Source organism: Ambystoma mexicanum, chromosome 3p (genome assembly GCF_040938575.1).
Source record: "Ambystoma mexicanum isolate Mex_15411 chromosome 3p, UKY_AmexF1_1, whole genome shotgun sequence".
Lineage (NCBI taxonomy): Eukaryota > Metazoa > Chordata > Amphibia > Caudata > Ambystomatidae > Ambystoma > Ambystoma mexicanum.
The window spans coordinates 910,099,932-910,126,170 of NC_090925.1; the positions used below are offsets into that span (position 1 = coordinate 910,099,932).

General features: G+C 45.7%; 1 protein-coding gene across 1 annotated transcript in view; it reads left to right on the forward strand.

Moving 5' to 3' along the window:
• LOC138581095 (programmed cell death 1 ligand 1-like) overlaps positions 1 to 26,239 on the forward strand; it is a 50,923-nt gene that overhangs the window by 5,293 nt on the left and 19,391 nt on the right. The gene's annotated exons all lie outside the window — the stretch shown is intronic.

Genomic DNA, 26,239 nt, shown 5'->3' on the forward strand with positions numbered 1-26,239 from the left:
ATGTCTGCAGGTTGGGGTTGTGGGGAATGAAGAGTTGTTGGCGGGAGGGGAAATGCATTGCAAAATCCTTGGTAAAGAGAGAACAGAGGAAACCATGGTCTGTAAAATACATGGAACTCAAAACTGCGGGACCCCATGTAAGGACTCAAAACCAAACAAGATTTGAGGACAATTTAATGTAATGTATCAGCCCCTAAATATATCCTTTTCTGTATGCATGGTCTTAGTGCTTGTTATATCATTATTCCCTCACTTTTTAGTTTACTTTACTACATTTGTAATGCGCGCCAATGACCCGGGGGTTTAAGGGCGCAGACCAAAAACAAACAGCAAAGCAAGAAAAATAAAAAACAAACATAAACGGTACAACATATGAACAAAGTGTTGAATAGATATCCATTTTGGAAGTTTATAATGAGTTTACCTACCAAATGGGAGGATAGCTCAGGGGCAACGTGCTCGCCTTGGAAGCAAGACGACACTGAGCAACACAGGTTCGATCCTCAGATCAGTGCTTATTAACCTCTGGATATTAAGCACGTTATAAATAACCTATCATATCAAACCCATTGGTTGGCACAACTTTCAGGTGCACTGATGGCATTTTGGGTGGTTTTAGAGCTGCTGATAGTTCATGTTTAGGATACTCTGATTAAGGTTATGTTAAGGTTAATCCAGATTCCCAATGCTTAAATATAATTTTGAATCTGCTCTAGTGTAAGATGCCCGTCCTCATGGTCTTATCTCAATAGCAGTGTGAAGGATCCAGTCTTGAGACCTGCTCCGCACAGCTCTATGGCTTTCATGTTCGGAAGGTTTTGGCTCGTGGTCTTGGGTGTCAGTTCTCTTCATTGTCAGAAGAGGTTCGGAGTCCCTAAACATTAGTGTTTTTTTCTTTATTCTATGGAGGAACATTGTTTCTTTCACAGACTGATGCAATTATCTGGATAGTATAGGCAAAGGTTATACTTGTATAAATACCCTGCTTTTCTATTCTCAAATGATGTAATTTTTCTCTCCCCCCTGGGATCTTATCTCGGTTTGGGCTCAAAGTAATCCGGTATCCAGTGAACATCTCGTCAAGGAACATGCCACCAGGGGGTGACATTTTCCCAAATATGCTCCCTCAGTAAAATCAACCACTTTCTCCAAATATTCTAGGATTGGGGTTTATAATCGTAAATGACACTCCTCCTAGAATATTTGGCCTAAGTATTTTAGGGGCCAAAAAAAGAAATTCACTTCCCTGATGCCATTTTTCAGGCGACATATTCACATGGAACCAGTAATCCTTGCCACAGGTGCTGCCATCCGAGACTCTACTTCGTTGTTATGCACATCATTACTGCCATGTTCCTCTCCACTTGAATTCTGCTCTGTGCAGCGATTTACCACTAGGATGTGACCCACAGTCATTTTACTATGCGCCTGCCCCCTATTGTATTTCTGCTCACCAAGGAGATTTGACTCCTAGGTTAGGCCCACTGCTGTTATGCTCCCCTCTGATTTCACTCTTCATTTATATCTGACTGTGATCTTACATCTAAGTTGTTGTCAATGATGTTGTTACGTCTAAGTGGTGCCCGACTGTGTCTCTGCTTCCCACTATGATCTTGCTTCAACGGTTTTCCCACTATTTATCAGCTCCCCATTGTCATTCCTAGGTGGTATGCCAATGAAATCTCTTCCTAGGTTGTACCCCAATGTATTTCCATTTCCTAGGTTGTGCCTCATGGTATTCCTGCTCCCCATGGCGATTTTACCCTCAGGTTGTGCCCCATTGTTGATTCAGGTAAGCATTTAGGTTTTGCCCCAATATATTCCCCCCCTCCCCTAGTTCATTTTGCACTCAAGTGGTGCTCCTTTGGAATTTTACTATTAGGTTGTGACTGAATATTTGATGCCCCATTGCCATCCTATTCCTATGACGTGTCCCTCTGTATTACGGCTCCCCACTTAGATCTTACTCATTGGTTGTACCCTGCTTGGCATTTACTGATGAATGGCGCGATTGTATTTCTGCCTCCTCTGTTACTCAAATTACACCCCATTGTGATTGAATACATTTCTCTACCCACTGCAATCCCACGCCCAGAATGTGCCTCGCTGCATTTCTGCTCTCAGTTGTGATTTTCCGCCTGTGTTGTGCCCCACTGTTGAGGTTATTACTAGGTTGGTGCCCCACAATATATTCTGATCCTCATTGAGATCTAGCTGTTGTGTTTGGGGGAGCATATAAGGAGACAGGGAATGAAGGGATTCTTGGAGGGGCAGGAGCGGTCTCTGCACTTCCTGCATGGTAGGAGAGGCTTGGCCATTGGGGGTCATCATGGTACCCTTGCAGACACATTATGAAATGTGTGCAATCAAGCACAAGTCTGCCCTGGGATTAGGAGCCTTGGTGTTTGGCCTAGATGAAGGATTCCTATACCTGCTCCACTTTAGACTCACTTCTGGCCTCTGGGATCCAAGTGTTCTGCCTTGCCCAAACTGAACCTGTTGCCCACTCCTACCTTCTCTAGGGTTTCAGGCAAGACTAGGGTGGGATTCCTCTTCCTATAATATATACAGTGATTAACTATAGTGGTGCTGAAATGCTCTCTGGGTTTGGATTGGGTGCAGGTTAATAATACTTGTAAAATATATAGATTATCACAATTTTTTTTTATTGTTGCGTATTCAGTTTACAAAAAACCTTATACAACATGTCAAAAAAACATAAAATACATAATTGATAAAAAAAATCCATATTGCATAATACATCACATAAGCCTGGCTATAAAGTTCATTGCCGAATATAGAAATATATAATACTGGAAAAATATATAGTTTATCACAATCGTATTTTATTTACCCTTTTCGTTAGCTGAGTCTGATCTCTATAACTCCCAATACACATTGTTTCTAATTACCTTAATGCTAGGTCCTGGCTATTATCAAATGTATGTCCAATTGAGTTGCTCTTGGAATGATCATGGCCCTGTTTAGTTTAGTTTACTTCTTATAAAGCGCTAGACGCCATCAGGCCTTAGAGCGTTACAAAAAATATCAACTTACAAACATAACATAAAAACAAGCAGCATACAATAGGCATCGGGAAGCAACAATAAGCAAGTGGTGCCAGTACACTCATTCGGGTAGGCAGTAGAAACAAAACGAGTCCACAAGTCGCAAACTCAATGAGCCCTTAGGCAGATATTGACATACACTTAAAAAGTAAGGCAAATTACTAATTCCGAACCCCACTAATATACAGTCCTTATTCTCCTGAGTGCATCAGTCTTCAATTTCTATCCTACGCAAGATCTTCAGGTCAGAGCTTCTGACGACCCCAGGTCCCATTCTTTGGCAAACCCATGCCAATACCTTATGTTGTAGGGCTTCTCTTGGTTCTCTCTCTGGTGGCTTCCTAGTATTGGTAATAATGAAGTTCCTCTGATTGAAAACAAGATCTCTAATGAACTTATCCTTAGGCAAAGCCATATGAGATATTCCTGTTCGGAGGCTTCGCAGGTTGGCTGGATTATGTCTATGATTCAAAGACCGACCAGGGCCAACCAAGCCTGGCCCTGTACCAGCAAAAGGTGCAGCATTAGAGTTCCTTAATCGCTCTCTTGTTGGAGAAGGTGACGTAACCATCATAAAGGACCTTATTTCGGGACTTTGACAGTCTGATAAATCCAATGTGGTTTGTGAATACTTATCCGATTTCTCAAGCAGTAAATCTTTTTGACAAAAATGGTCTGCTTTATCGGCTTTCGAAAGTAATACAGATGGAAGATGGAAGTCTGATTGTGAACATTTTTCTAATTCTGGACAAATGCCATAAGAGACCTGATGTCCCTGAGATTCCATCGATCTACCAGAATCAGCCAACCCATTGCATTTATTTAGACCATTGATGACAGTGGCCCTCATTACGACCCTGGCGGAATTCGGAAAACGATGGCGGAAATGCAATACCGCCATCGAATAGCGCTCGGTGCGACTATGACCCGTCACCGCAAAGTACGAAGCCACTAGCGACACCGTAGTGAACGCCAACGCCAACTGCACCAAGCACGCGCGCGCGCGCCATGCCAAACCGTAAACACCACCATGGCGCAAGGGTACGCCAATTCCGACCCTAGCGGACATGTACCTAACGCCATCAAGCATGGCGGAATGTACCATTCCGCCATGGTGAGAAGTACGGCATCGCGAATCAACCGTAAACGGCCCCACTGAGTGCCTGTACACCGCTCCCTGCCCACAAAGTACAACTCCCCGTAGGTGCAATGAAGCCACAATGCAACCAGTGAAATGTACAAGTCACCCATGCATGCCAACGAACAAAAGAAACACAACAGGGGCCAATGGGAGCTGCAGGGCACAGATGGCACGAATACAGAAGCCATCCCAATGGACATGACCACAGTCCCCCACCAAGAAACGCACGCAAACACAGGCACCTGTGACCAGCAATATTCCGAAAATCACATCATTCCACCAGTCCACCTGGCTGACCGGCATCTGTTACACAAAACCCAATCCCCCGCCCCTGAGCATGACAACATTCAAACAGTCATATTGGCAGCCCCCATCCCTGACCTCACGGGCTTCGTAGGCAAACGCGCCCAGTACAGTACCACGCAACTAAACACCGAAGCTGGAACCCAATGCAGATCTCCTCACAATACATCGCTCCCCAAATAGGCATATGCCACATCACTTGCAAAGAAGAACGCTACACGGGCCAAATCAGAATAGAAATTTAATGCACAACAAAATCACCAAGCCCATACAGCCATCAGGCCATGAACTCCAAAACACATTTCACCATTGTGGGCTGCATCCGCAAGAAATGACCAGCCACTACTTGTGTGACGCCCTGTTCCATCATGGTACACAGAGCCACATTCACGTACGAAAAGGCAACATGGAAGCGCACAGAACCGCAGGGCCGTCCCGATGGGGAGGCACTAGTCCAGCTGAAAGGCCGAAATGTTGCTCCGAGCCACCAGTACTGCGTAAGGGCATGTGGCCCATTGGCGATCGTCCCATAAGATCGTAATGCTGCTCCACTGATTAACACGAAGCAGCAGGTGTCGGGAGTAAAACCCATCTGCAGGAGTGGCATACAGATGGCAGTGGCAAAAGGGGAGGAGATACCTGTCAACCAAAAGAAAAGAAAAAGAACAGAATGGCCATCAGAACTACATTCCAACAACTCACTTCAATGATCACACTAAATCCACAGCCATATGCATGCTAGCCCACTCCAAAGGTTCATCACCACCCAAAAACCACTTGCGACTCATAACTATCTATATCGAGGTGTAAACACCATCACAAACGAGTGTACCTGTGCATGCGTCTGTCAAAACAGAATCCATCATATGGGATTGGTAACGTGCATGGACACAAGTGTCTGAGGGCGCGTCGAGACAGGGAGGGCTCAACAAGGCCAGATAGACGATGGTCCCACTATGGCAGCCCTGCATCACATAGCGTAGGGGAGGCGGATAGATCCCAAGAAGCCCTGTACATGGCAAACTCTGTATCAAATCACCTGCCCATGCATCCATTCATCATTCCCTCATCCCGGGATTAAAACGCCTGAATATTTACTCACATGACATTAGAAATATCCATTGAGTCTGTGCGTTATGCAGCCTGCGAAATCCACAGTGCCCCAGCCCGTAATTCCAGTGTAGTGAAGTAACATGTATTTGGGAACGTCCGGCCTCATCGCCCACGTCGCCATTGCGCATCCCAAACCATTCATATCAATCATTGCATCCTCGCCATGGCCCCTGTCCCAAGGACATTGAACAATAGTACGTTATATTTGCAGTCAGACCTGTGGGCATTTCCTCGCCGCCAGCTGAAAACCGAAAGCGCCGCCCTTCGAATTCCTCATTTGCAACATCACGTCGAAGAGGCATCTGTGGCCGTTTGAAATCACTAATTAATCCATCGAGTGCGGCTGTGTGTGAAAATGGCAACTGCCTTCACCCACAAATGGGACGCCCCGCCCGTCGTTGCAACTCGGTACAGTGATGCATGAGGGCCCACCGTTACTCGAGTACTAAGTTCCACTGACCCTTCACAAGTCTGTTCGCGACTGCACAGATAGTATGTGAAACAATGGGACCACAGCAGAATGAACATATCAACCAATGTTACACGGCCATCGGGTACAAATACATGATTGCAATAGCAAGATGCCATTCCCCGAATTGCAGCGTTGTGCGCGGGACGTGCTCGGCCAAAGGGGAGAGCAGTTTGCACAGGTGGAATGAATCACCACAGGTGGAGGCCATACAGCCTGATAACACATAAATTGCACAGCCAGTCTCCTCCCACAACCACACCGAAATGCTACCGGCAGGACTCGCGATGTTGGCCCTGGGGGACATGATAGCACTGCAAGTACTCCAACTCCAAGAAGAAGACGAACACCAACTACAACCGGCCGCACGGAGGAGACGCAGGAGGAGGAGGAGGGCAAGGCAGGGCCAGCAAGGGCCGCCAGCACAGCCACTACCACCACGCAGGCAGCCCGCAATCCCACGCCTCCGAGCACATCCGTTCAACCTCACTGATGAGCAGATCCACACCCTCTACCGTCTGGACCGGGACACCATAGCCGCCATTGTGGACATGACACAGGCTGACCTCGTCAGCATGATAGATAGCCCAACCGCCATCCCACCCCTACTGAAGGTGGTGTCTGTACTACACTTCCTGGCCACAGGCACCTACCAGCACACAGTCGGACAGTTGCATGGCATTTCTCAGCCACTGTTCTCACGGACACTATTGCAAGCGCTCGATGCCCTCCTGCTGCACGCAGACGACTACATCTCCCTACCACGCTCGGAGCAGGAAATTACCAACACAAAAGTGGGATTCCATGCACTTGCCGGCATACCGGGTTGCATTGGTGCCATCGACTGCACCCATGTGGAATTGGTCGTCCCACATTCCATGGAGGCCCAGTACCGCAACCGAAAACAATTTCATTCTCTGAATGTACAAATGGTGTGTGACTCCAACAGGATCATTACACATTGTTGTGCCAGATTCCCTGGATCAACCCATGATTCTATGGTCTTGAGGAACTCTACAATACCACGCTACATGGAGCGACACGCAGGGAACAGATCCTGGCTACTCGGTGAGTCTCATTACATGCATGATAATGTGGGGTATGTGATTCGCCAATGACCTGGCAGGAAGGGGGAGGAGGGGGTGTGCGTACGTAGCAATGGCATTCCACATCATACGTTTATTGTCCACATACAGGTGATGCTGGATATCCACTGAAGAGATGGCTCCTCACACCAGTCCGGAACCCACGGGACCAGCATGAGGAGGACTACAACCATGCCCACTCACGTACCCGTGTAGTCATTGAACAGGCATTCGGCCTACTGAAGGGTCGTTTCCGCTGCCTCAGCAGGTCTGGCGGGGCACTCCTGTACCGCCATGAGAAGGTTGCAAAGATGGTGATGGCATGTGTCATGCTCCACAACATGTGCGTACGTAGAAATGTGCCCATGCCCCCTGACGCAGAACTGCAAGCACCTGATGATGGTCATGATGAGGGTGGGGATGTGGCAGCACCTCAAGGAGTCTGCGAGGCACCGGAGGGCCGTGACATTCGTCAGCATCTCATTGATGTATGCTTCTAGCACTCACGCCTGGTGGCTGATACATGGACACGGGACTCGTGGCACTGTGTGTGTCTGGGACATGCACAATATGGACTGTACGCCTATGATGGCCTAGTACACAAAGATCAATGTCCACACATCTCATTGGTTGATCGTGCACTGTTTATGGCATATGTGATATCATGTAGTACACCCTATCGACCCGCCACCCACGTGAGCCCAACACACCCCCTCCACCCTCCTACCTCCCCCCCGAACACCAGTGTCCAAAGATGCTCATTGTCAGTGGGCTGTCGCTATTGCAAGCCCCCTCTGCGGGTATCAGGGGCACCCCTGCCTGTGGAGCGCAGGTTCCTCCCAGATCTACGTTGGGGGCTGCCCTGGACGGAACTTGCAACGGATGATGTCTCTGCCTGCTCACGTCCATGCATGTCCCTAAGGGTTTGCGAGAGCTCAGTGAGCACACGGCGCACTGCGGCAAGTTCGGCACATACGTCCTTGGACGTCGCATGCAGTTCCCCCCTCAGGCTCTCGGTGCTTCTCTCCATTTGGACTCCCAGGCTCTCGGTGCTACTCTCCATTTGTGCCCTTAGTGTCTCTGTACCTCTCTCCATTTCTGCCCTAAGTGTCTCAGTTGATGTTTCTATGTCTGCCTTAGTGCCCCCACATTCATCGGCATGGTCCTTGAGGAGCGTGGCCAGTTGCTGCTGTTGCACGATTAACTGGTCGAGGGACTGTTGCCTCTGCTGGGCCATGGCCATTTGCGGGGGTGTCACAGAGGGGCTGTTGTCCTCATGTTGCCTTGCCACAGGGCTTGTGGGGGATGGCCAGTCGTCGTCTTGTGGGTGCCCCTGCGTGGTATCCTCATGTTGTACGGGATGGGACAGACAGGGGGACTGGGACAGGTCATGGATGGATCTGACTTCGACATCCCCGTCTTCTGTGTCGGAGCATGCTGCCATCAATGGGGTGTCACCTATGGTGCTGCTGCCACCAGAGGCAGTGCCTTCTGTGGCATCCATTGGGGGGACCTGTGGTGGTGGTGTTGTGGGCATGCTGGCTGCTGGGGTGCCTGTTGATGTTCCCTCCTCTGTGCTGCCACCTGATTTGTGCTGCTGCCGTGTCTTGATGCGTGCAGCTGAGGTGGAGGGTCTTTGGCCGTTGGTCTTGGCCCTCTTTGCAGGTGTGCTGGTAGGGGTGTCCTGATGCTCGTCGTTTGGATCGGACCCTGTGGTGGAGTAAAGGAGGGCGAGGGTTATTAATGGGTCTGTGGGTATTGGAATGGCATTGTATCACATGCATTGGGGTGGTACCTGAGGGTGATTTGGGTCGGGGCCTTGGAGGTGCTTTCATTTGTGTGTGGGGTGAGGGTGCAGTTGTTTGGCAGCCTGCAGTTAGGGTGTGCCTGCTGCACGTGTAGTGCGTGTTTTAGGGGTTTTTAATTATTTATGTATTTATTGTGGGTTTTAACGTGCGCTATCAGGCCGATGTGTGTGGACGTTCTCCTGGACATGTGTTTCTGTTGCACTATGTGGACACATGGTACTTCACATGGATGGACTTTGTGGATTTGGCATTGTTTTATTTGGCCCACCTACCTGAATCTTCGGATGTCTGCACTCCTTTCTCCATCCCTCCGACTCCCTCTATGCTCTCCATTCCGATGGTGGAGGCACAGATTTCTTCCCAGGGGGTCAACTTGATGGGTGATTCAGGACCTCCCCCGGTGGCTGTGGCAATGTTGCGGTTGGCAGAGAGTATGCTGCGGACGCGTATCCGCAGGTCGTCCCATCGCTTTCGGCATTGCTGTGGGGTGCGGGGTGCGGTCCCCACCGCACTTACCCGCTGTGCCACCAGAGCCCATATGGCCTTCTTGTTTGCAAGTGCCGTCCTGGTCATTTGCGTGCAGAAGACGACGGCAGCATTCTCCTGGAGGGTCTCTGTTAGCACGGTGAGTTCCTCACGGGAGAAGTGGACCTGCCGCTTGCGATCGCACGCTTTCTTCGCTACTTTTCCCATTTTTCTTGGTTTCGCTAGGGTGGATGTCGGGTTGGGGTGTGTCTCAGGGTAGTGTTTTTAGTGGTTGTGTGGTTTTAGTGGTTTTATAGGTGTACGGCGGGATGTTTCCCGTTCCGGGCCCATGTTTTAACTTCCGTTTCCGTATATTTCCGGTCACCGTACTTTACGGTAGGCGCACACTGCGGTGTCCGCTGTGATGGGTGGCGGTATTGCACCTAGGGCGCCGTACGGCGGCGGTGTGGGCCGTTTTGGGGTCATTTCCGCCATCGCGGACTTTGCACTTCCGCCATGCCGTGGTGCTCGTGCCCGATGGGTCGGAATGGGCCGCACTTTGCTCCTTCGTGCAATGGCGGAAACGCTATTTACGCTGTGGCGGTCCGGTCAGTCACTTTCCGCCAGGGTCGTAATGAGGGCCACTGTCCTTACATTGCCTCCAGTGCTCTGGAGCAACATCCTTCTGAGCGTCTCTCTCTGAGGCAAGTAGGGGCTGAAAAGTGGAGAATAAAGGCAACTCATGTTGTGATTTAGCCTCCCCTTCACCAGTAGGATGTACTATAGTGGGAAAAGACATTGCTGGATCATGAGTGCTTTCTAAAGAAAAAAATCAGAGTTCGTGACACCTATCGTAGATGGATTTTTGGTTAGTTGAGTCAATTCCTGACTACTTTTGTAAATATCCATGCCTCCAACAATGATACCATTATCAGAAGTCACCTCAGTCCTCCCAGCACAAAGTCTCTACCTCCTCTGTGAGCTCAGCGCCAAGACCTGGGATATGCAGTTCCAACTAGGGATAGCCACTGAACTGAGTGCCATAATACTGAATTTTAAGAAGGTCAAAACCAATATAGTGTTAATTAAAAGATTCAAAACTTTCTGGAGCAAAATCACTCAGTATAAGCATGGCATATAAAAATGTGGCACTCTTTAAAACTTACAATTAACAGGGCAAGAGGTCCGACATTCGTTAAACTCACAGTTGGCAGCACAAGCGGTGCGACATTTGTAACAGTAAGCTGCTGCCGACCAAGTACTTGCCTCCCTGAGACGAAGCACACAGGCACCTGGGCACAACCACACCAGCCACGGTGTTGGATAGCCTAACACCAGCACTCAGCACGCAACAGGAACGCTGAAATATTCTGCTGTTAGAACTGGCTGTCTGTCCGATAGTGCAAGGCGATGGGAGGCAGGTTAGAGGAGAGGACCCTGCAGGATTACTGTTGATGCTCCTGGGTCCCTAAATCTGTTGTATTCAGCAACCACAGATGTATGACCAGAAAGATCCATGCGCTGTCATCTTTTCACATTCACTATTCACTGTACAAGCAATTGTACTGATCACCCTTGCATTCTTTAAACTGTCATTTATAGAACATATGCTGCTTATTTGTTTGTGTTGTAAATAAACCTTGTCTTCAGAAAAGCATAGCCATCCTCTGTCTGGATGCTCTGACTGGGCTTTCCTCTGCCTAAATATTATCTCTGTTGATGCCATCCTTCAATACATAGGATATTCTATAGTGATCTACTGGTGGGAAGCTAGGGATCTTGAGGGACTTGAGGGAATGTGCCAAGTAGCTCTTATCCTTATTTCTTGAAGAACCTTACACTACTCCTTCCCTTTGCACCCTTCCCACAGTATGTGGTAATGCAGGTATAGCGCCCTGAGGGACGACGATCCACACACCTGTCCCGTGGAGTAACTTTGCTGAAAATGTTGGGGGAGACATGGCATCTGAAGAAAAGGTGCCCCAGCCAAATGAATGGGGACAAAATGGCGTGCCATGAAAGTTGGGGGGGGGGACAAACAACCCTGTCCCCCCTAAAATTACGCCCATGCACCTGTCTTCTCTCCCATCGTGTCCACCCCATTCTCCTTACACATAGTTAGTGTGGCTTCTGATAGTTAGAGGGCCAATTCCAGAATTATCTCTCTCCAGGGTCCAACAGATTATAGTAACACCAAACAGACAAACATGCCCCAACGTTTCCAGGATACACTTAAGCACATCACACAGTGGCCTTCATTACGACTCAGGCGTTGGACCATGGTGCTAATAGCACCATGGTCCATGCCGGTAACTTACCGACTCCGCCATGGCGGAATGGGGAATTACCGCCCCATTCCGAGGTTGGCGGGGCGGTAATTCCCCATGCCGCCATGGCCCTTCCCCATTCCCATTTTTGCCCCATAGGGCTCAATGGGAATGGGGAAGGCACTAAGTACGGTGCTGCAACGCCTGGGTTGTAATGAGGGCCAGTGACTTACTAACTAAATGTGGTACTTCTCTGTAAGACCTAGAACTGTTGACAAAAGAATACACTCAAATGTATTTGCATAATCATTCAGAATTTTCCTTTTTCCAATCATCGCTATGCTTTGATCATTGTAGTGGTTAGCCATTATTTCAATAGACTAGGAGCCTTGGGTACAAAAGGAACTGCTTTATTTTCTTAGTTACAGAAGTAGGGAAGTACAGGCACCAGCAGTAGCACAAGAGATACGCAATGAGGAGACATACGCCGGCACACCCAATCTCTCAACCAGCCTTTCTCCATCTGTCAAACCTAGAACACTTGACAGGTCACACGCACACATGATTCCACATTCACACCACTCTTGACATCCCAGCATGTAGGATGGAAAGACTGAGTGGGAAGAAAGCACATCACAACAATCCTCTGCACGGATTCTGCAAACTCCATGCCTAAACCCCTACTCCCCTTTGTTATTTGTGTAAGGCTTTTGCAAAATATCTCATCTTCATCCTCTCCAGCATTATTCCTGCTGTGTCCTATGGCCTCCTTTAAGTTTTTGTCTCCCTCTACTTCCTTCTTATTTTTCACCTCTCCTTTTGTCATGTGAGGACTAAGGCAGAGAATATGGAAAGGGAAATGTGCACAAAATCACACAATGAATAGCCTTGAGTCAAACAACCTGCACATAGGAACCAAGACTCATGTATACCAAAACCCAAGAGTGCAAACAGAGTGTGACAACAATGCAAATATATGAAAAGGGATGTGGGGTAAGCACTTAGACACTCCTTATAACTGCAAGGAAAGTCGTCAAGCTCCTTACCCACTATGCTATTACAGATACTGACAGCGCTAAACCCACGTAGAGGGTAAGCAAGGACAGGATCTGTGAGCTAACACTCTTGATGGTATTGAATAAGAGAACTTAAAAACAGTACTCACGAGGACGAGAAATACCACTTGAATGTCAGCGAGCCCACAAACCCTGTTGATCAAACAGGGAACCAGAAAGGCTAAAACAGCAATGGGAGAATAACTAAATACATAAGACTCAAGACAAGGGGAAAGTAGGAATTGTGATTATAGAATAGTGAGTAAAACATAGGCATTCACACAGGAGCTAGCTACAACAGCACACCACACCTGATAATCAATGGGAAATAAATGCAGAAGTGCAAGGGAAAACATGGAATGGATTCCAATGGAAAGTAAAGGAGCAGAAGCAGGGAAAACGAAATTACAAAGGCAAACTTCCCCCACCCAGCCAAGGAAAAAGGCAGGAAGCTAATCTATTAAGAGGAAAGACTAAAGCTTCAAGGTTTACAGCAGCAAAGGACAAAGTCAAAGAAATAAAGAACACAGGCAAACTGGGCTGCACCAAAGGGAAAAGCACTGAGAAAAGCTGCCTGTAAACAGAGGAAGACAGAAAGGGAAATCTGGAAAGCAGAAATCAATTAAGCTCATAGATTCGAAATCCAGGGTAAGGAACAAACAATAGAAAGTAGGAACTAAGCACAAAGCTAAGAACCAAGAACAAGAGCCCAGTCACAAGCGGGAACACTGCATCAATGACCAGTGCTGGACTGAAGCAAACTGAGGCTTTTAAAGCTGCTTAACGAGCACACACCTCAGGTGTGCTGATTGCTGCACCTGCAGCCACAGGTGTTGCCTATCCTCCACCCAACCTTGTCCTGCAAGGGTGGAGGTGAAGCAGTGGGCCAGGCATTCTGGGAAGCATAGTCATTTGATTAAAGAAGCATGCTGGCGGCCGAAAACCTGGAATGGATCTGGAAGGGAAGTAGCTTGGAAAATAGGAATTTAGCACTCCCAATTCATCACAGCACTGTAGCATAAGGTTCGGAGGGAAAGTCCAGTAGGGGATAAACCCCAAATCATGCCCCCAAGTGGTGGGAACGCGAGCGAATCGTGACACCTTTCTTGCACTTTTCCTCCTCCATAATGTTCATCTCCTTCATCTCTTCCTGGATATTCACCCATTCATGTTACTCTCAACTCCTCCGTACTATTCCGAAATTACTTATTCTCCACCTTCTCCTTGACTTTCACCTGCATCTTACTCTCCAATCCCTCATTGATGGTGACCTCCTTGTTATTCTTTGCCTGCCCATTCCTCTTGACTGCTTCAATCCTCCTGTCCTTCCTTCTGGCCCTCTCTCTCCAGACTCCTTCCGCAGCTCTACCTCCGCCTCCTTTATTTTCTGTCTTAAATATGCTCCTGATCAACTCCACCACTGCCTCCAAACGCCCCTACCTTTCTGAAAAGACCAACGGCTTATAAAAGGGTCTGACTCCACTTCTGAGGACTACGATTGGTTAATTGTATGCAGGTGCTCATTAGTTTTCTTCTTCTGATTGGTCAGGTTTTATTTTTCTAGGGCTCTCCTGATGCTCTGGTGGCCCACCCCCCCCTTGTGCAGAAGCACATGCCGAGCCTTCATGTAGGCTAGCTGCTACATTGGAGTACCATTCCTACAAAGGTTTTGAGAGGAACCCGTCTCAACAGAGTTCCGTAGCTCCACATGCCATTGTCTGACCACAAACAAGGGCCTGAGAACTAGCAGTGTTCACGGGCATGGTGGCTCCCAAACAGAATTGAATTCCATCCCCAGCCCAGTGCTCGCCTCACCTGGGAACTTGCCTCCCCCAAAGGGCATGACATTCCCATACTGGATGTCCTAATGTTGCTACCTGCCACTCACTTAGGAAGTGGAAATACCTCTAGTTCAACAAATGGTATGATTGGGAATTGTCATACCCTGGGATGGATCTTGCTTTTTTTCCTTATAACAAGCCCCAGTCATTTGACTGGGGCCTGGTGAGGTAAGTCAGGGGATCCTCGCTGCACCGCCACTAGGCCCTGCCTCACTTAGTAGGCAGAAGCACTTGGCCTCCCAGAGTTAGCCCACTCCTTACCTCAAGAGTCAGAAAGTGGATTTTGTCACATTAGACTAGGGGTCTGCAAGCTTTGGCTCTTCAGATGATTTGGACTAGTTCTCCCAGCAACCCTAGCCAGCATAGTCAATTATGCAAAGTCTTGGGAACTATAGTTCTAAACAGCTGGTTATACGGAGTTTGCTGATCCCTGCACTAGGATATTACCTTTGAAAATTAAATTCTTCTCCTATCAAGTATTTCCTTGCCCATACTTATGGTATTACCTGGGATAGACCCCTAACAGCAAGTATTTCTTCCCCCTTGCTTAGGGTTTTTGTCAGGCTGTAACATTCTAACCCACCAGCCACAGGTCACCTTCCTGGGTCAAGGCTTCCAGCTCTTACAAGGCCCTTGGCTCTTCGTCTTGCCCTCCGGATCCTGCCAGGCACTGAGATACAACTCTCAATAAGTTGGAAGCATTTTGTTCTCCTTTCGTCCTGGTCTCAGTCAGTGTCTGAAATATAGCCACCAGCAGGCCTTAAGCTCCCTCTCTGCACCTACCAGAGGCTATTAAGCCCAGAATGTGCATTGCCTGTAGCCAACCGTGGGCCTGTATGATACTCTTAATAGCCTATGTTGGTTTTCTTATCCCTTTCTCCTGCCATCTTGGCATAGGTTTGGCTTTGATTGCCCACTAATCGGCTCCAGAGGTAGCGCTTTCCTCATTTAGTTTTTCATATTCCGTCCTCTCCCGTTCAGCAATTGTGGCAAATGTTCTTATTCTGTGGGGCTGGGCTATGCCTCAAAAGCACATATTTGGGTGAAATGGGAAAGCTTGGCTCGCTATGCGGCTCTTTGCCCACCCTCTAGGTGCTGGTACTTGCTGAGAGCGGGCCGCAGTTTCAATCGGGTAAATGAACTGCCATTGCGCATGTTGAAGGCTTCTGATGTAAACTGTGGAAATAGGGGTCTCGTGCCGAGCCTCTGTTCCTGGTGTCTGCCCCCAGCAGTCCCTGGGGAGCTGGGACTTGGGTGCCCACTGCGGGATGAGTGTGGGAGCTGGTCTCTGCTGTGTTGGAGAGACGTCAGGTTCATTAGATATGTAAAGCCTATGGATGACCTCTGCTTTTCCTGTTCCTCTAGCCGGGAGGGAAGGGTTGCCTGCAAAAATGCCTGTTCGTCTGAGGAATGATTTTTTTGGAAGGAGTCGAGGGGTTCTCGCATATACCATCTCCAGGTGACAACTCACATAGCTCGTGGGCATCCTAGGCCCCATGGAGTCGCTCTGATTCCCACAGTCAGCTGAGGCCAAGTGACGTTTTCCTTCCTAAAATTGCTTACATTGTCACTTTTAGTACATTTTAAATCTATTAAGTCATTATAACTCTTTTAACTCAAATTACATGTATTATATTTCTTGTATTAAAATATGTTCTCAATAAAACCGGGATCGTTATTGATTCGGCTTGATTGCATTTCCTCTGTAGGGAGATTAAAATATTGAATTGCTCTGTTGGAAAGACAGTAAGGAACAGTTAGGGATAGAAGTTTGAATATGCACCCCCATTCGGGCATTGGCAGTCTGCCAGTTGCATAACGCATCTTGAGAGCCACTCAATACTTTGGAGCACATGTTCAACGGGGATGTAACGTTAATGGAAAGCGTAAATGACTTGCTGTAAGGCTTGTATACCTTCCATTGATGTTACCCCGCACCTCCTTCCTTTCCGCCACACAAACATTTTGCGCTAGAATGGATTGTCATACCAGTGCCAATTAGGGATGTAACGGTATTACGGTATACCGTTAAAGATACCGTGAACCAATTCATTGAACAATAATAACCGTCACATTGTTTACACCGGTATACCGTTCATACCGTTAAGTGTGCTTTTCAATCTGATTTGGAAAGGCTGCAGTAAGCAAGTGCTGCGCAGTCTTGGTCTTGCACTGTTGGATGTGCCGTCTGCCAAGTAGTTTCAGTTTGAGCAATTTTTAATGCCATTCCATAAACCACACGTGCCTGACACAAAATCAATATGTTAGCAATAGGAAGAATAAATACAGTGCCAAGGAGGAAAAGGGTTTGCTTTTTTTTTTATTTATATTTTTTCAAAGTGCTTACACAGCCCGCAGGCATCGCGGCGCTGTTAAAGAAATTGTTTTTGTTTATTTAGTTGTGTAATTGTTTTTGTCTTAGTTGGGTATTTATAACACGCTTAAACACCCAGAGGTTTCTAAGCGCGGACCCGGGGATCGAACCTGTGTTGCTTCGTGTTGTTTTGATTCCAAGGCGTGCACGTTGCCGCTGAGCTATCCTCCCGGGACTTTGGGTTGGCGGCTTTGGGGTTTATATATTTATAATGGATAATGTTTTCTAAACATATGACAATGGGGGATTTCCCTGGTTCTATCATTGAATTTACATATAATAAGTCACACTGCGAAATGTAATCATCTCTGTGGGTGTTCCCTGCTGCCATACCAAAGGGTAACGTGTCCGTGATCACTGAACACCTTGTGGCCCGGAAGTAAACTAAAGGCTGTAATGTAAAGAGAGAGTGTGTGTGCATGCGCACAAGCGTATACTACCATCAGACTCCATTGATCTGTGGCATGCAGGTTATCAAGATGGCAACATGTTCATCTTCACCAGTAGCCAGTGGGGGAGCTAAAAGCCTAAATGACCACTTAAGAAAAGCTATTCAGTTTGCTTTGCCAGTCGCAGCAGGGCCCCCCCCTCCTCCTCCTCTCCACACGTGTGTGTTTGTGTATGGTGGAGGCAAGGGGTGGCATTTCAGTGGAAAGTATGTTGAAAAGCCCAATTCTGGCCCTGAGTGCCTGGTTTTGTTTGTGATGAATAATCTGACAATGTATGACCTTTTAGAAAATATTTGTTAAGATTAGTTAACTCCACCTGCTATACCGCGATAACCATGATATACCGTCATTTGGCAAGAAGGTTATTCTACCGTCATAAAACTAATACCGTGACACCCCTAGTGCCAATGCTGGAGATCCTTATGCGGTTCTCCAGCTTTGTGCACTAGTATAAAGCAGGCTGACCCCATAGGGATCTGTTGTAAATAGCATTAATAGTTAATTCTGAACACTGCTTAACATACACGCATGGTAAGCAGTGTTCACAAATGAAAATGAAACCCTCACAAGCATGCCAGGGTTTAATTGTGATTGTGAACGGCACTCATAATCAAAAGTAGGAACGCAAATTTGATGGGCAAAAGGCACAGTACAAATGACCAAAATTTGGCAGTGGGCACACGCTTATGTTTAAGTGTAAACGTAACGGCTGCCCGCTGCCAAATTACTCAACTGGGAAACCCTCAACCAGAACAAAGGACAGTGTGGTCATTGTCCACAGGTAGCGTCATGGGATGACCATCCCATTCACCTTCCATCCATAACAGAGTCAAGCAAACTGACCACTTCGGGATAAGTGTTTACCAGTAACTGCAAGTAGCCTAATTCCACTAAATCTTTAAAATGAGGCAAGCCTCATCAGGCCCTATTTGGCAGGTTACACCTGCATGTGTTTACGGTGTTTGCTAGTGACGAGCTGGCTTCCAACATTTAGAGACACTATTCCTCGCTGCCTTATGAATCGTCCTCCCCTGTTCTCAGTTCTGATACATTTCTCTTACTGCATCCTTCGCAGATGAGAGGGATGTACAAGTCCTTCACTCATTTTGATCCAGACTGGGTGATGATGAGACAGATGTTGACCTGAAACTCACTGCCTCAGTTGCAGTTGATCATGTGTAATGTAAGTCCCCCTCAAAGTTACCTTTCATCCAATTCAATAGCAGCAATCCTTTGCAGAGCCTACATACGGGTTTCACCACAAAACTTGTCACAGGGAATACTATCCAGTAATCCTTTCTATGTAATGGAGGAATCCAAAATAAAACATGTGAACACTGCCATAGTACTCAGTTAATCAGTTACCTACAACCCAAAGCTTTTGAATTATTCTTTGTGCACCGTTTGCCACTTGCTTCCTACCTGTACAGTAAACTCGCACCTTGCTTCTTCTTAATGAAAAAGCATTCTGTTTGCAAACTTTTAAGTAGAGATCGTTTGCTGAAGATGTGTGTACCTAAAAGACTAAACCACAACCCTGGCTCTTGAGTATCTCCTCTCGTTCCCTATATATTATTTAATTTCTGAGCATAGTTCTAGAGGAGAACACCAGTCACCTTCTCCATTTGGGGTACACATATTTAAACAAATTTTGGCAGCATGTCGATTTGGAGCAATGATTTTAATTAACTGATTTAACCTGGAAATCATCCCATAGTCTACTCACTTGTCTTGTTCTCATGCTTAAATACGCTATACATGAAATAGGTGAAGGGGCTTTAACACAAGAAAATCACAACACATTCTGTTTCTCTTTGATTTTTCTATAACAGTTATTTCTACCATTAATCTAGAATTACCTGTTCTTACTCCAGCTTTACAAAACATATGACTCAAGTATTTTCTTCTTTCACCAAACAGTTTGGGGGAAATTAAAATGAGTCACGTAACAACTTCAATGTAGTTATTTATGAGTTGGGGGTTTTGTGACAGGTTTCTTCTACTTTCCAATTAGTTAGTTGGGCCAGATTAAACAAAGTGAGTTTATGCCGCATACAACTTAAACCCTGCAGGTAATGACGCATTTTCCTGCAATCTCGCGGGCTCTCCATTGTGTGTGCTGATTGGTGCTAACTTGGAGGAAGGGATGTGTGGACAACACCCACTCTGCCTGCGTGTGAGTGAAGCATGTCAAAGCACAGTTGACATGCAATTGGCCATAAAGTGGGTGGTGTGGTGCGTGCCCACAATCAAGGAAAACAACAGGGATATGTTGGAGCCATTATTTGTATTTTTCGCCGCAATACTTGTGGCCACGCCCCTTTCCCCACAAAATCAGCATAAAAACAGCCGTGCATGTGCACCAATGGAGTGCACCACTGATTGCTGTTAGGATTTGGGAATATCCTTTGACATTTGTGGACTGTTTCTGAAACTTTGTGAGTTACAGCAGGAAATTATCAACGTGTGGATTTATACTATGGACTTTTGTTGGATACTTAGGTTAAATTGTTATTTTCTCTTTTTTAGATATGTTGGAGACATTATTTGTATTTATTCCACAATACCTTTGGCCACACACCTTTTTGCCAAAACAGCATGCACCACTGAGTGCTGTTCGGCTGTTGGGCTGTCGGGCGGTTGAAGGTTGGCTTAGGTCTTCATTTTTTAATTCTTCCCCTTTCATTTATTTCACTTTCCTTGATTAGTCACCACGAAGTTAAAGCAGTATATAACACCGTGGAAGTAATCCGTGGATGTATGGGAGATCATAAATGATTGGTTGCCTCGCTATAGTGTTATAAATATTTTGCTGTTGTTGGTGAGAATTGTAATATTTTGGTAAATTATTTGTTGGGTGTTTCCCGACTCTTAGATCCGGCTTACATTTTAGTTTTAGTGATGCTGTCGGTTAGTAAAAAATATCAACTCTGCAGCTCTATAAAAATGGCTTGTAAGTGGGCCAGAGGCATCGGTGAGGGTAAGTAAGCAATTGTTAAAAAATAAAACACAGGAGAAATCTAACTCTAAGCTACAAATGATTTAAAAAAATGTGACTACTATAAATAATGAGAACAGGGGAATGGAACAAGTTATTATTATGCACGAGGAATCAGGTAGGGAGGTATCTCCTTCTTACCTCTTCCTTCGGGGGCTAAATGGGTGAGGCAAAATCTCCCTTTGTCATGTGCAAGGTTGCTCAGAACCTTGCCTCTGTAGACAAGACCTTTCACACAGACTGGGGCCATGTGATTTATGCATTAAGTTCAAGCAATATTGTACATACAGATCTACCTCTTTTATTTGAAAAGGAAGTACAAGAAACTATTTTGTTCTCATGTCTCCTAAAACACACTTTCAATTCAACATACTGCAGTGGTGTACAAACTTGAAATTGAATAGTACTTGAAGTAAACAGTTCGACCAATGTCCATTAAAATACTACTAATTCCTGAGGAAGAAGTTAAATCAACAAAAAGGTTATCTGAGTACCATGAAAAAAACAATTAAGAGAGCCATAACCAAGGCTTTAAAAGTGGAGTTTAAAAGGTGCTGCCATTATCAACTTGACTGCCAGAGACATCACATAAACAGTGAAAAAGATTTCCTGAAGAAAATAATTTTATGTTGGAAAAAGGTAAGCAAGATTAAGAAACAATACAAAGGTGTAATGTATTAAAATAAAACAATGGTACAATTTATTTATTTTTATTGCAATAACAGGATTTTTGTAACACTTTGTTATTGTTTTCTATCTTCCATCAACATACAAGCATTTATGCACTAACCAGCATAGAAATGCCCTCCTTCCCCCACCCACAAAAAACAGTTATTGACATTCCTGTTCATTTCACTAGTAGTATAAGAAGCACAACAAAAGGTTATGTCACATAAGCATGGATAGGGAGATATTGCCCCCTGAGTTCAAGTTTCTAGTCCCTTAATTTGTAAACAGGTCCTTTCGCCTCCCTTTTTGCCATAGAGATGCCCTAGAGGATAGAGCAGAATTTGCTCAAGCCTGTCCCCTGTGTCAGAGTTACCTTGAAATTGTCCACAGTCACATTGTTATCAGAGCTACCCCTATATCAGTTCACCCCTGTCTTTGATCTTATGGCACCCCACTTGGATATTAATCGCCCCCATTCTTCCTGAAAGGATTCCACGTGGTTGTTACTAGGGCCGTCAGTTCTTCCATTATAAATATATCCCAGAGCTTATGTAGCCAGTCTGTCATGTCTGGAATTCTTGAGCTTTTCCATTTTTAGGCCAATGAAGGCTGCCTGCTCAAAACATTGCCTCTTGCATTGTTGGGAACCGGTATTCTTCCTCATCTCTCGGGGGGATTCCAAGTAAGATCTGTAAAGTGTCTAGGGTGAGCTGACATACGTTACCTCCGAAATTCAATTCAGGAGCTCAACCCAGAATATTTGCATTTTAGGACAGGACAATCAGATGTGCGACATTGAGCGTACTTGGCCACATGCTGGGGGCATAGTGGCTATAATCCATTAAACATATTTGATAGTTTCAAAGGGTCCTTTTGCCATCCACGTTACATTTTAAAGGTATGCTCGATTGCTGCTGTAAAGAGATTTCCATGGAACATAACTTTATAGATCTTATCCCAGATCTCATCTGGGATTTCTTCCCCGGCTAGCGCTTCCAAATATGTTTTGAAATTTTGCCTTCCTGATGTATCTGCAATAATGAGTAACTTATATAGTTTAGAGATGATCCCTTTCCTTGAGTCTGCTGTATCTATTAATTTTTCAAACCATGGAAAGTCCCTCGCCAGATTGTCCCTCCATTTTGAGTCAGGTATTTTACCCCTCAATCTCAAGTATTCAAAGATGCTAATGGTATCTCAGCCTAGCATGTTGCTGACACCATCATATACCTTGAATTCTCCCTCCGTTTATAGTTGGCCTGCCCTTTCAAGTACTCTATCAGACCATTTTTGTATGTGGCGAAATTCTTGTCTTGCTAGGTCTATAGGGCCTCCCCATAGTGAGCTCATTGGTGAAGGACAAAGGGATAATTTGTCGTTTAGACCCCTTTTTCTCCAAATTGACCACAATACCTCCAAGGTTGGGTGTTTTCTATCATACCTTGGATGGTGTTCAATGTTACCCATAGAAGGTCCCTCACATTTCTGGAGTGTGTTGCCATTTCTGATCTCGGGAGGATAGCCCAGGGGCAACCTGCTTGCCTTGGAAGCAAGACGACACGGAGCAACACAGGTACGATCCCCAGGTTCGCGCTTAGAACCTCTGGGTATTATGCGCATTATAAATAACATATCATCGTCATTATCATCTTCCAACTATGTCCAATATATACCCAGATCATCTCTCATGTGTTCTAGAAATACACTAAGTTGGGCTGCTTTATAATACTGGTGAAAGTCTGGTAGGCCAAATTCCCTGCATTCCTTTGGAAGGGGTAAGGTCGAATACTTGATCCATGGCCTTTTGCCCTGCCAAATGAATGTACTCAGTATACTTTTCAAGTCCTTAAAAAAGCTCTCTGGTAGCATTGTCGAGATTGCTGAAAAGACATGCAAAAGGCAGGGGAGGGCATTCATTATTACTGAAGTCCCCCTTCAATACCATGAGAGTATGAGCATATCCCATCTCTTTAGGTCACTTCTTTACATTTCAAGAATTGGGTCAAATTTGTTTGTATTATTGCTAGGTCCCAGGGGATTTGAATCCCTAGGTAAGTAGTCACATTTCTCTCAACTCTCATGCTTTGGACCTCAGTTTTGTATTCTAGAGTGGATCCCATCTTCCGTATCGTCATGACACTGGATTTAGCTATGTTAATCTTTAGCCCTCAATACCTAAATATGTTAATCTGGGCCAGATGCTCCGGAAGTGAGTATTTTTTTTCTCGTGGGTAGCACAGATTCTGTTAAGACCTGGTCTGTAGGGTCTCTAGATGTTAAGGCGGGGTGCTTCAAACACCACGATGGAGGAGTTAAACTCCAGGGCGCAGGTCAAAATAGGGGGTTCAGGTCCCATTTCTTTCCCGGTGGGCTAGGAGCGCGTTGGCTATGCTGTTGGCATCCACGCACCCTCTTGTGGCCTCCGACACAGAATTTTACTATTAAAACCTCACACCAATATTGCAATCCACCCCAGAACATGTTCTCTACTTACGGTCCTCAATACCTCACTTTCTTTTTGCCAAATGAACACTACTTTGCACATAAAAGGCAATAGTAAATAGCCACAAAAATCCCTCTGACAAAACCTACCTGTACATAGTGTGCCAATATTGAAGGCAAATCACCCTCCCTTCCTTTTCACACATATATGTCAACATAGAAAGGGGGAACCTGCGTACACCTGTCCACCTCTTACAATCAGGGTAGAGAACCACCTTTACCCGACTTTGACTGACTCCAAAGGACAGGTTGCCCTAACATTCCACGTTGCCAGTTACAAACCACTCAAAATGTTCACAACACAGGAAAACAAATGAATACTTTACGGATGCATTTGAAAAAGGTTGCACTCTTTAACATGTATGACAATCTCTACATTCTTTTTTTAAAACATTATTTTCATATTTGACCAACTATGTAAACCATTTTAAGATTCAGTTCCTTTTGAGGTATTTTTCCATCTATTGAGCCTTCAATTATTTAATGTTTATATCGATTGCATTTTTGTGATTTCAGTATCAGTCTGATACTTTTCAATCCAGTAAACTGGACCAGTTGAGGCAATATGGAATGTTGAACTACACTAAGCTTGGCAGAGTCTACTGCTACCCTGAAGATTACTCCTCCTTCATCTCCTGGAACAAGGACACCTTGCCTGCCAACCCGTGTCCTTTCGGTATCTCCGCAGGGTAATGTTTTAGCTGCCTGTACTTCACACAATATTCACCTCTGCAATTGGTAAAGTAATTTCCTCCTTGCGTTTCCAAACCATCACTTTGACGGTACCCAGATCTTTTCACCTTCCACTAATGCACTCCAGACCTATGTGCTTGCAGCCATGACTGCCTCTCCACCATTTGTCGCTTGCTGGTGCTGTGTTGCCTTTTCCACAGTCCATCTATGGCTGAACGAATCTTCCTTCCATCACCTTAAACTTCACTAGTCCTAACCTCGCTTATTTTATTTCCCTCTGACCTCCTCAATCCATCTTCCAGGCTTGCAACCACATAATCAGAAACCCCAAGCATCTGCAGTTCCTCCTAGCTACCACTGCAGCTGCAAGACTCGCCTGCTAAAATCCATACAATCCAGTGCTGCCCAACCTTTCACTTTTCTCCATCCTCGTCCCCAAGAGACTGATTATTGCTCAAGTCTCCTCATGTAATCTCCCCCTATTCCTTTTCCCCTCTTAACAATGAGGCGAGCTTTTCAACCACACATTCTACAACCTTCCATGATAATCATTCACCTCCGCACACTGTTTTTGGCGGAGTGGCCCCCCGTGCAAAATCATTCAATTGTCATAATCCTTCCACGTCTCTTCAAATATATTCGTGCGATAGTCCCCTTCCCCATCTAGCTGACTCTTTCTCCAGCTACTCCTCCCCTACTTCACCTATATTCCAAGACCTCACCACTACCTCCTCGCCATTTGCTGATTCCCACTTCTGCTTTTTTTACCCTCGTAAACTCCTCATCACTAGACCTCTTAACCCTTTATCCATTAGTCCACCCCACAGTGAATGGTTACACGGCGCCCCTAAAATCGCACCTCCTCTCGATGTACCCCTGAGCCATGTATGGGCTTTGCTTCCCCTCCTTGATCTTCATCACCCCCAACATGTGATTGAAATCGTCATCTGCAGCTACTTGAATATACTGTAAACTGGTTGTTATTCACTATGCATAGTAATCCAATGTTTCCCTGTGCTTTCCCATGTAATAATCCCAATCACCCTCAAACCCCACCTTGTAGTATCTGTTACTTCATTTATGCACTCTTGTAAAGCACCCAGTAATGGGAATGCCCTGTCCACCGTTTGACCTAAGTGATGTGTTTCTGTTTGAAGGACAAGATTTCCTCACTTATAAATAGATTTAAAAAATTGCTTAATACAGAAAGCTAAGCTCTTTTGTGTGTTTGTGATGGTTCCCCATTGATGACTTCAAAAGGTTAAGAAACTCAGGCAATCAGATAGATTTTGGTTGTGGTAGTGACGTAGCCTTTGTGCATTACACAAATCTGTGGGAGGAAGCAAAGGGTTTCAGTGAGCTGAAAAATGTACTGATGTGTCCGCAGGTGCGCAACGGACATGCAGAGAAAAAATACGTGTAGCATTTAACAGTTTTCATTAGGATGTTTTTAAAACTATGTTTGTAGTTTCATGATTCTCTCATTTCCTTGTTAAGAACATGAACATGCTTTTCCTATAAGGAATGAAGTGCCCTTTACTCACTCTACCCAAAATGTGTGTCATTCTGCTTATATATCACAGTCATGTCAGTGTAGTTCACCCGTTGGAGTTCTGTGCTCTGTTTGGTCTCATAATACTGAAGCACTGACCCATTTCTGTAATGGAGTTGTTTTCTGTTGACCCCCTCCTGTTGGAACTTTAAGTGTCTTATTGTGTTCTCCTGTTGGATTCCTGGAATCTTATGTGTCATTTGTTGTGCTCCTCATTTTCCATTTGTGCTCTGGACTCTGAGTGTTACTGTGCTGCCTTGTGTTGATCTTCTCCCATTCAAGTCCTAGAGTTCAGGTGCCACAGGTTTGTAATGGGTTCTCCTATTTAAAATATGGCACTTCATTGTTGCTGATATGCTGATCTCCTTTTGCTTAAGATCCATGCTC